This window comes from Chinchilla lanigera, unplaced genomic scaffold (assembly GCF_000276665.1).
Source record: "Chinchilla lanigera isolate Chin_1 unplaced genomic scaffold, ChiLan1.0 scaffold00001, whole genome shotgun sequence".
In the NCBI taxonomy this organism is placed as follows: Eukaryota; Metazoa; Chordata; class Mammalia; order Rodentia; family Chinchillidae; genus Chinchilla; species Chinchilla lanigera.
The window spans coordinates 51,960,892-51,973,596 of NW_004955402.1; positions in this window are offsets into that span (position 1 = coordinate 51,960,892).

Here is a 12,705-nt window from a genome sequence, read left to right on the forward strand (position 1 = left end):
ATCAGACTAAACACTGCACCACTGATTCTTCATTGATTTGCCATTTTGCTGACCTGTTCTACCTACTTTAAACTTGTCAACTCTTATGGTCTGCTGAATCAATTCTCTAAGCATTACAATGACCTTTCCAATTATAGTACAATCTGTATGTAGGATCTGTATGTGAAATAACTCTGCTGAATACAATCAAATATGATTTAAATACGTGAAGAAATCTTCCTCGTTCATAGACCAAAGGACTGAATATTCTTATGTCCCTTATTCCAGCTTAATTTATAGACTAAACTCATTTCCAGTCAAAAACTAAGCATAGTATTTTGTGCATACTACCAAGAAACTCATACTAAAGTTTAAGGAAAAAAGTCCTAAAATATCCAACACAATCCTGAGAAAGAATGAAGTTGGAAGAGAGAACTACATGATTTCAAGAATTACCATAGTTCTCCAGGAATCATGACAATATGACATTGGAGAAAAAATAAATACACAGATATGTGGAAATAAATTGAAACTTCATAAATATATACACTGAAATGTAGTTTAGATATATATTAAAAATAGATGTAGGAATTTGTTGTGTTTAAGGTTTTCAAGGGAAAAAATACAGGACACATAATTTATAGGATTATTTTATAAAAGTCACCCAAAGAGTCATATATGAAGAGAGTGCAGGAAAGCTGTCCACACAATAAAAACCAAAAAGAATCCATCGGAAGACCTAGATCCCATGGCAATGCCCTGCATGAGTCCAGCTGAAGACCTAGAGCCCATAGCAATGCCTGCCATGAGTCCAACTGGAGGCCCAGAGTGCATGAAGATGTCTCCTGCAGGTCTGTTTCATGGATCTGCAGTGAGAAGGCCCAAAGGTCAGTGGTGGAAGCTAGAAAGTTTGTGCCAGTGGGATGAAGGATTTGCGCCAGCAGGGTAAGAGATCTGTACTGGAGCCAGGAGGCAACACTCAAAGGAAGAACCAGAGCTCCCCTGAAAAGTGCTATAGCGGTTCTCAGTGACAATGAGGTCCAAAGCTCCTCTTATAATGAGAACAGTTGAATCCATATCAGGAAATACAGTGCAACAAGCTACTCCAGGACACTGAACAGTGTACTATCTTCCCCTCTGGAGCCAGGATGCTCAAAGAACAATGACAACTACATAAATATGCAAAGAGTTCATTTTAAAAGTGGAGAAAAATTTTGAAAACTATTTCAAAAAAATTTGTGAGTTACTATTAAACAGCAAAGATTTTCAATTACATTAGTCATTAGAAAAATGCAAATCAAAACAATAAGCAATACTTACCTGTGTTAAATCAGATTGATGGCATATGAGATTATTCTTTCCTCTGCATATTCTTCTGACAAAAAAAACCCTTTAACTCCAATGTATACTGATAAAATAATCAGAAAAAGGACAACAAAAATTGTTTAAAATTGTCTGACTACTACCACTTAAAACTGTCAAGGTTCTCAGAAGCAAGAGATGTCTGTGAAACTGTCAGGTCACAGGGTCAGAGTCATGAAGGGTACTGATGATGAAAGGTACTGTGAGGAGCAAGCCTGGACTTCAGAACAGAAAAGTTTCACTGAGTGAAATGCAAATGTGAGCAAAGTAGTGATTTAGTTAGTAATATGCCACTTTTTCTTTAATTATTTAACATTTCAATAAGAAAATGGTGTGAGTGTTAGGAGAACTGTCTATACTATCTTTTTCAGGTTTCTATGAGTCTGAAACCATTCAAAACTCTTAGCAGTTGTTTTTTTGTTTAAATGATAAATCTTAAGTCACAGAGGCAGGTACCATGGATAAAAATAAATTCTAGCATTAGTTATAGAAGCATCAGAATCTAATTTTTTTTTTAAACTCTAAAACCATGAGGAAAGAGATTCTTTACTATCTGGTTCTGAATCACTTTGGAATTATAACTGCTGTGTCTTATATTTTCCTTCTTTTCCGTAGGGAATGATTTCCATAATTAATCTTGTTGTGAGACAATGTGTATCACTAGAAAATGGTAGGCCTTGCACTTCATGGCTTACCTGGATGGGCTTTTGGCTTGTCCTTCTTGGGATTGGGAAATTCAATTTGTCTATGAAAAGGGGCATGGTTAGTAATTAGTGAAATTTGTCAGCCATTAGTAGTAATTACCAACTATTTCTACCACTGAACATCTACACATATGGTAGGATTAAAATTCTTATTTTCTTTTTGTTTGGTTGTGGCAGTATGACCCATTTTAAGCCATGACCCATACACAGAAAATATGTGCGTCAACTGTGTTTTAACTGCATGTGCCTCCTTTCCTCTCCCAGAACAGTGCTTCAGATAGGACCTATATCTTACAGAATACTGGGGTAATGGACTTCTGTGAGCTGGAAATGGACATGTAGCATAAGAAAGAAAGAAATCTTTGTGTTTTAAAGCCATGGAAATTTGGGGTGGGGTTCATTAATCTGGATCAACTACACCTATTCAAGCTAATGTAGGAACTGTAGACCTGAGTATAAGTTTTAGTGGAAATCTCTGAATCTACTGCTTCTGATGATGTCTACTCAAACTAGTAAATATAATTGTTTAGAAACATAATTTAAATATCCCCTATATCTGCTCTTGCCAGCAAGTAGAGATGTGTTACACTCCCCTGTCCCCACTGCACACATGTATTAGGAACAGGAATATATTATCTGTCTTGGTTACTTTGCTCTCACTGTTCAGACAAAATACTTCACGCCCAAAATTAAGGAGGGAAAGGCTTATCTAGCTCACAGTTTGTGGAAGTTTCAGTCCATAGTGAATTGGCTCCAAGGACACAGTTCATGGTGGTAGAAGACAGGAAAAGCAACAGGAGTAAAAAGGGAGGTGGAAAGGCTCCTTTCTTCCCTTATGAGAGAGCAGAATACCTGCCCTAGGGTGAGTGTATCACTCACATCATCTCCATGTCTTCCTCCTGCACAGGTTCAGGATGTTTACAAAGTGAAGACCATGACACCTTCCTGAGTCACTTAGTTAAACTTCTAAAGTTCTCAATTTGACACAAGGAATCAACCATTACAACATCTTAGAACATGAATAGCCTCCTTAGTGCATGTCCTCTATACCCTAGTATGTGGAACTGCTCAGTTAGTTAGTTAAGCTTCTAACCTTCTCTATTTGATACAATATAGCAACCATTACATTATCAGTAGTTGTCCAATGACAAAATGCTATTGAAAAAAGAAACACATGCAATGAAAAATGCTCCTTCAGAACAGATTAAATCTTATCGAACTCTTTAATGTTATTATGCAAACATTCCTGGACTCCATCAACTTATATCATATTTAAATTCAATGAAAAAATATTTATCAGAAATGAAAGTTTGTGAGATTTCTCCCTACCATCCTTTTGCCTACAAAGTTATTTATCTACCTGCATATCCCTTATTTGAGTGTCATATTAAATCTTGGCATTTTAACTGGAAATTCTTTCCCAATATTAAAAATTGAAATCAAGATATAAAATCAAATTATTAAATATCATGTCTATGATTGTTACAGTGATCATATTGTATTGGGTAAACATGTTTTAATTTATGATTGCATTTTTCAATTTTGGTAAACAACTAGATCATCTTCTTTGCAGCTTTAGTACACACATTTTTTAAGATGGGATTTTTCATATTTTTCCCAATCTGTTCTCAAACTCATGGCCTCAAGTCATCCTTCTGAAGGGAGCAGGATACTAAAAGAGTTAAGTCAGATTCATGCGAACTGAAGGTAAGCCCCACTGTGTGCCTCTTCTTGGGAGGACTGGCTACCTTCTCAAGGACAGTAAAGCACAGAAAAATGAGAACCTTGTGTGTGTGAAGTTCGCTTCAGTTCCTAGCCAGACCTGGGTTGCTGAAAGGATAGGCATGCCCTTTGGCATTCGGGTCACCTTTGTCTAGCACGATATATAAATACTACTTAATAAGAGGCTTTTCTGGGAGATTTTGAAGTCTCTTGCTTATTCTGTGAGGCGTGCTGGCCCAGCGGGATCCTGACCTGTTTCCGCTCTCAGGACTCCCCCAGCTGTGTGTGAGTGTTTTTGTGCTTCTCTGTCTGGTAATGTATTTTTTACCCTATTGTGTCTTTTTTTTTTTTTCTTCCGGTATCCGGAATCGAACTCATGACGTTTTGCTTGACAGGCAGGCGCTGTGCCGCTGAACTAAATCCCCAGCCTCTACCCTATTGTGTCTTGTATTGATTACTGTCTGTTTTCTACAGTTTGCTCTATGCTCTTTGGTTGTATTAAACTTTTTATTTCAAATTACTGAGTGGTATGTAGCGGCTTTGCTCTTGGATTGAACCGGAAAGGACAGATAAAGGTGCATCGCAATTGACATACACCTCCTATCTCAACTTGTCTGCCTCTCAGTTCTATGACTTGTTCTTTTTGAAAAATGATTCATGTCTAGCAACACTAGGAATTGGCTCTAATTGCTGAACTTCCTAATTTAACTCATGACAACTTATGGAGGATAATTTTCCAGGAAGAACAGATTTTAATAAGGTGAAATAAACGAGCATTTGTCCTTCCAACCTTGGTACTTACATAAACAGTTTTGTTTATGATATATAAAATTCTCCCCTAAACTGACCTCACCTCACATATTCTATTATCTTCTTAGGAGTTTGTTTATTAACAAGTTAATATGCTTTGACATGTGCTCAAGATCAATTTTTCTAAGAAACTGTACTCTAACATCTGATAACCTACATACTCTATCAATTAGTGGTATTACCTCTAAATTCTATGAGAATAAAATGAACTTGTCAAGAGAAGGATCATTTCATTACCCCCTAACTATCCCTTATGTAGAAGTCTATAATTATTTTGTCATCAAAATTATAACCTTTCTTGGACTTTGAAGTTGAAAAAGTGTTTCTTTTCAGCAGGTTTCTTCACATACTTGTTTTCTTATCTCTTTTTACATCAATGACAATGAAGCCTCATTATCCTCCAAATTGTAGATCTTTTATCCTTCATGGCTTAACAATACCTCTGCATCAGTCACTTCTGTCAGTTTTTAAACATATCCAGTCCACTCTCATAATGAGACAAGTAAGAGATGGAACGCTCTGGTCTTCATCCCTTTCTAGCTCTCAGGTCACTTCTTTATTTTTCGTTTTAACTCACCAGAAAGTAATATACTTTTGAAATGTGGAGTTTATATAAAGAATGACTAAACATTATTATGGAAAAGTTATGCGAGACTAGAAAAGAAACTAACAAACTAAATAAACATCAATATAGCATTTGAGCCTTGCCTGGTAAAGAAAAACTATCATTTTAGTGAATATTTTAAGATTTTGTTTGTTTGTTTGTTTTCCAGTAACCAGAAATTGAACTCATGACCTTGCGCTTGCCGGGCAGGCACAGTGCCACTGAGCTAAATCCCCAGCCCTGTTTTAAGATTTAACATAATGTTATATATTCAAAATATCTGATTGTCTTGGTTATTTTTCTCTCATTTCTAAGACGAAATACCTGATGCCCAGAATTAAGAAAGGAAAGGTTTATTTAGCTTACAGTTTGTGGAAGTTTCAGTCTATAATCAGCTGGCTCCAAGGCAGAGTGGCACATGGCAGAGGGCAACAGTTCATGACAGCAGAAGACAGCAAATGCAACAAGAGCAAAATGGAGGAGAGCAGGCGGCAGCCTCTTTCTCTCCCTTACATGTGCAAACTATCCACCCCATTACAGGTGTAGCACTCACACCCTTAATCCCAGCATTGGATCATGGATCACTCATAGGCCATAAGAAGTCCACCCTATGACTTCATGAGGCTTCTGGCAAACATCCAACAAAAACCATCAGCCTGATTTTCAGTTTTGTTAAAGTTAAAACTTATAAATAAACATATAAATTTTACTTGAGTTCAATTGATTAGATTTCCATATATAGTAAAATCATTTATACCTCAGTAGCTGTTGAAACTTATACTTCTTTCCCAGAAGACTTATTTACAATTATTTTTGCTTTATTCTTTAATGACATAGTTATGAATGGTCCTCTTTCAGACACATAAAGATTAATAGTAAGCATACAGAGAGAGGAAGAGACATACAAAAAATAATGTGAAGTTTCTGATGCTCAAATATAATATTGTGCTAGTAGAATCTGATGAATGAAGAAGGAAAATTCAGTCACCTGCATAGTTTTCATTATCCAGTCTTTACCATTATTTAAATTTCTACAAAACTGAATGAAGTATTTAGCTTTTCATCTAAACATCTTGTCATTACAGAGATCACATTTATGCAAGGTCAAGTGATGATAGTGCATATATTGCATAATTCAAAGACTAAGAAAAAAAATAAAAGCTGTAAATCTTCCTCAGAGAGAATTTTAGTGTAATATAAGTGAAAATGACAGTGGAATTTAGGTAAAAGTAAAATGAACAATTTATTGTAATCATCTATTTTTCCATTAAGATGATAGATATCATATAGAACATGATAATAAAAATGAATATAATTGATACTTTCCATTAATTTCAATAAACAATTCACGTTATTCATATTTTCACCTATTTTTTTAAAGAAAATAAATCTTCTATATGAAACTAAAGCTTCATTCTTCTCTGCCATTGCCTGCATTCCTACTAGAAATAGACCTTATGGAGAATTATACAGGGTTCCTTTCTGACATTTAATTTTTAAATTTATTTATGTATTCACAAACAATATTTGTTATTTATTTTTTAATTTAATATTTGATTAATCAAAATATTCACATAGCTCTAAATCATTTATTTTCCTTACATTATTTCTCTCCTGTTGTATGGATACACTGTAATTTTCACTCCATCATATTATTGATGGATAGTTAATTTTAGCATTTAATATTGTCATAACTAGTAATATTTGCTATTATAGCCAATGAAGTATGTATCCTGGTAAAGTTTTCCATAGATATATATAAGTAGCACCTCTGAGTTTCAGTATATATATATATATATATATATATATATATATATACTTTATTACCAGTTTTTATTATAAAAGCCTTTAACACAATGCTTACACTCTGAACAAATTATCAAATATGTAATACAGTATTGTTAATGATAGGCATTATGCTGAATAACTCTGAAGCCTATTCATCTTATATAAAGATGATCCTTGAAGATCCTAACTTCAGTTCCTCTCCTTCAGCCTTCTAGTTCTACGATTTTAATTACTTCTTGTGCAGATGTCAAGCAGTGCTTGTTTTTCTGTATTTTATTTCACTTATCATTATATTCTCCAACTTGATTCATGGTGGCACAAGTGTCAGGATACATAGCCCTACTGGGTGACATCAATATCCTACTGTCATAGAAAGACAAATCAATTAAACAAAAAATCACCAAAAACTATCAAAGCTGAAAAACAGCCTTCAAGCAAATTGACTTCATAGATAGCTAGTATGTTTTACCCTACTACGACACAATATAGATTCTTCTAGAAACACACAGAATTTTCTCCAAAGTAGATCATGTAGTAGTCCATAAAGGCTGTTTCAATAAATAAAAAAGAATCAAAATCACCCCCAAGTATGCAATGAAACTGGAAATCACAAAAGAAACCGCAAAGCAAGGGGAAACTTACTAACACATTCATGATTACTCAGTAGGTCACAGAAGAAATTAAATAAGTAATAAAACAATTCCTGGAATCAAACTGTAACAGGAATTAGTGAGACAAGATTTGGGCTTCTATCAGGTAGTAAGGACATCAGCCCGAAAATGGAGACAAGAAGCCCAACATGGAATCTGTTGAGTTACAACCCTCTGAGGATCTTACAAAAACACCTCCCAGGTGTTTTTTGGCCCTGAGAGACCTCATCAGACCATGATCAGGACTGCTATTGGCACAAGGACTCATGAGCCCTGCATCAACATTGTGAGAACACTGCTAGATTGAATCCTTCTGTAGACTAGAGATTACATTGTTCGTATAACTTCTTGAGCTCCTTTTTTTAGTTCCTTAGAAACACCTAGACAAAAAGCACTCATGGGTGTCCTATACAGAACATCCTACTGGCCAGTAGGTGCTTTACTTCTTTGCCTTTATATATTTTAAATAAATTTGCTTGCTCCCTATATGGCTCTATTTGTGGTTTTATTCTTCATCCCTAAAAAGAGGTCAGACTTTTCAATCTTTTGGTAGAGTAAATGTATATCTATATGCAAAACCAAATTTCATCCTGTATTTCATACTTGTAAATCTTAAAGTGGATCATAGGCCTAAATGCAAAAGATATAGCTGTTAATCTTTTAGAAAACAAATGAGAGAACATGTTGAACATTTGAAGTTAAGCAAATAATTCTTAGAATGGACATCAAAAGTAGGATTCATAAAGAAAAATTATATAAACTAGACCTCATGTATCAGATCAGATTTGACCCACAGACCATAGTATGCTGATTCCAGACTTAAATTATTAGTTATTGTGGATTTTTACATCTACATTGGACTTTCTTCAAGTCATATTATACGAAGTCATTAGAAGTGTAACATGTCAACACCCATGTCTTAGGTGCTTTAGGAAGGAGCAAAACACTGTGTAAAATGATTACCAACACACATCAAATACCAGATAAGTTTTTGAAAAATAATGTATCCAAAAAATATATGTAAGAAAAAATTAATTTCAAGTGCTAAAGTTGTGTTCATGGTAGTAAAAAATTGAAAATATGAGAATCCTGAGAATAAATCACTCTGTGACAAGCTAATGAGTGATAAACTCATTCTATAAACAGTACATTTTAACTCTATGAAAGCAATGCATTAGTATATTACCAAATGGGCTAACTACAGTATTAGGAAAAAAAATAAGCAGAAACAGAGTATCAAATAAGATATATATATACATTTACTTTATTTAAATATATTTAATTATTAACGTGCATAATTCTAAATTTAATATATATATTCTTCATATATGATAACGTTTTGAATTTGTTTAAAATTGCAAAATCCTTTTCATATAAATTACAAATAATATGCTTATATTTATATATCCTTAGAAGCATTTGTATATTATTCATTACAAAAACATAAATAACATCTACTTTGCATATGATACAATATAAGCACCAAATATAAATCACTAAGGTGTTCAACCTATACTGGTCAGATATGAATTGCATAACTTATTTTGTAAAAATACTTGAATAGCTTATGCATGTGCATGTTAATATATGTATACAGTTTTCCCTCATTATATCGTGGTTCATTTATTGCAGCTTCACTGTATCGTGGGCTTTTTAAAAATATATATTTAATTCTGTATCATGAAGTTTTCACTATACCTTGAGATTTTGCAATATATAGGTATTTATATAATGTTTATGACTTTAAGTATTATTGCCTAAAAAATTAAAACAATATAAAAAAGTTAATTCATATATATTACAAGAATACTAAATTGAAATAAAATACAATATGTATTTCATCAGTGGATGAATACCATACTGTACACAATGGAAATGTAGTATACCACTACTGCTTGCACAAGTTTGCCAACGTGAGATTGTACACGGCACACTGTTGGCTGATGGAATGGAAGCCAACCAACCACAGCACTGTTCTGTATCCTGAGTGCTGATTGGCTCAGTGACTGTAAGGACTGTAGCATGGACTGTGCTTATAGGCTCAGGATCTCTCCTTGTCCACCTCACATCAATGTCTGATTGATGCGCCTAGTGTTGCTCTGACTCGTTGTGTTTTTGTGAAATTTTCGTAAAAGTTTGAATTTATTTCAAGCCCTATGATGCCACCCAAATGTTCTGCTCCTTCTAATGCTTCTGGCAAGCACCAGAGGAAGATGCTTACTATCAAAGAAAAGGTGGAACTTGTTAACGAAGTAAAAAGCTATGTGGCTGTAGGCCGCCATTATGGGATCAACGAATATACTGTTCGCTACACAAAGAATGAAGAGAAGACCATTACGTCTACGGCAACAATGACTTTTAACAAGACGGCAAAGAGGGTGATCACTTTCTGCAACAAGGCCATTGTGAGGATGGAGTCTGCATTGGCCCTGTGGATAAATGACTGCAGGAAAAAGAATATCTCGCTGGATACCAATACCATCGGGAGGAAGGCCAAGAAACTTTATGATAGCTTTGTGGAAAGCGTGGGGACAATCACGATGGTGACGAGGATGAAGACAAGGATGATGATGAAGAGGCAGGACCGTCGAGTGCTTTTCCCATCAGACCAACTCCATTCAGTGCCAGCAAGGGCTGGTTTAACAAATTTCAGAGACGCTTAGGATTCAAGACCGTTTCTCCACATGGAGAAGCTGCTTCTGTGGATAAAGCTGGAGCTGAACGACGTGTTCAAATCCATCATCATGAGTGTGAACGGCGTGTTCAAATCCATCATCGAGGAAAGGGGCGATAAGCCTGAACAAGTTTTTAACATGCATGAAATGGGCTTATTTTGGAAATGCATACCATCTTGCACTTTTATTACGAAGGAGGAGGCCAAAGGCCTTGCTTTTAAGGCCCAAAAAGATTGAGTAACTCTGATTATGAGTGTGAATACTGCAAGCGTTATGATAAAGCCAGGGCTTACTTATAAGTCTACAATTTCATGTTCTTCTTGGCTGTGCAGAGCATTCATCTCATCATCACCTTCATTGCCATCAGTACTGCATAGCTACATAATTCATGATCTTCATCACTCAATCTGTATTATACCTCATTGGTGAGGACCCATGTAGAATTTTACATGTTGTTTTTTGTAGGTTTATTTTTGTTTTGTTTTTGTTTTGTTTTTTGAGACAGAGTCTCACTATACAGTTCAAGTTGGCCTTGAGCTCACTTTGTAGCCCAGGCTGGCCTCGAACTTGCAACAATCCTCCTGCTTCAACCTCCCAAGGGCTGGGATTACAGGCATGCACCACCAAGCCCAGCATACATGTTGTTAAAATTACATAGGTTTAAGAGTGTAGAAAGTGTTTAAGAGCATATGAAGTGTTTATAAGAGTGTGGGTTTATAGGAATGTGGGGAGGGTTTATAAAGGCTTAAAATACATCTAAATAATAAAATAAATATAATGCTGCTACTTCACGGATTTTCACCTATTGTGGGGGTCTCTGGAATGTAACTCCTGCAATAGGTGAGGGATCACTGTATGTATATATGTATGTATATTCACACATATACTCATAAAGTATAACAAGAAATTGTTTGGCAAAAATAACTGTATGTATAGTTCATAAAAGTCTACATCCAAAATGGAAATATAATGCTACAATTATGGTTATATGCTACAATTAATAATATGTGAACATAATTTATTAACATGACAAATGATTAGAACCTTGGATAGGACAGAACTGGAAGTTCCTCAAATTAGAAATAGAGAAAACATTTCAGAATCATGTACTTCCAACATAGATATTATGGTGTTATTTAAGTAAAACATTCTTTTTCTCTTAAGAGTTCTGATGTGCTAAAAGTATGATGACTATACATAATGATGTGTTCGACACTGCAAAAACCTAGTAGAAAGGATTGCAAAAGTTTTATTGCGTAAAGATATGACAATATTTGAGAAGATAGATATGTTTAATTTGATTTAAAAATTTGGTAATATTTATATATATTAAAACATGTGTTACCTAATTAATATGTAATGTTATTCAATATATCAGTTAACTTCAAAAAACTACATTATGTTTTATAATGTGTTTAAAAAATGTATATTTTACCAGACTATAAGAAGGGATTGACAGGAATATCCCAGAACTGCAATAGCCAGTTTATGTGTATGGGGTCCAGTAGAAATCTTAGCGTAAAATTTATAATCAGATTATAAGAAAGGATTGACAGAGAATCTACTTGAACTATTAAAAAACCACAGTAAAATAACCAGTATAAATTAATTACAAAGCTGGTAGTGGTGGCATATACCTATAATGCTAGGCTTGGCAGGCTGAGGCAGGAGGATCAGGATCACCTTAAGTTCAAGGTCAGCCTTGGCTACGTAGTGAGCTCAAGGCCAGCTTGAACTACAAAAAGAAAAAAAAACACTTACAAAAATTGTGAGCCAACCCTAGCTGCTAAATCTTTCCCCTGAAGTGAGCTCTGTCACCACAGCAGAAGTGCAAAGATGTGAATAGATGTGAAAATTACTGTAAACATTGCAGGAGCCTACAGTAAGACAGAAGGTAAGTAAGGTAGAAAGAGGTAACAAATGGCTCAGAACAGAAGGAAGTTGCCACAATTGGATGTTAAATTAGTAAACTATTTTATTATTGATTGGTGCTCTTCTATTCTTCTCAGCATTGTTGTGAGAAGATCCAAGCCACTCCTCCATCATAGACAAAACAAAGGCAGCACCAGTCCAGAGCTCAGCTATGATGGGGAGAATTTGTTCTTATCTCTGGAGTGTTCTGTCCCATCTTACTCTTCTGGACCAGCACGTCTAGTTTTCTCCAATGGAGTATGGATGACTTCAGCAAAGAGTGGTGCTGGAGATCTCCGGACAGAGGTTCTGGGACAATCTGCTTGTCAAATGGAGGTGGGGGATGATCAGACTATACTCTGGTGCCTGAAGATGCTCCCCTGCCACACACAGTCAACAAAAGTTGGTAGAAAATATAGAAACTAGTATCTGTGGCTGAGAACACCCCAGAACTGCAATAGCCAGTTTATGCATATGGGGTCCAGTAGAAATTTTAGCGT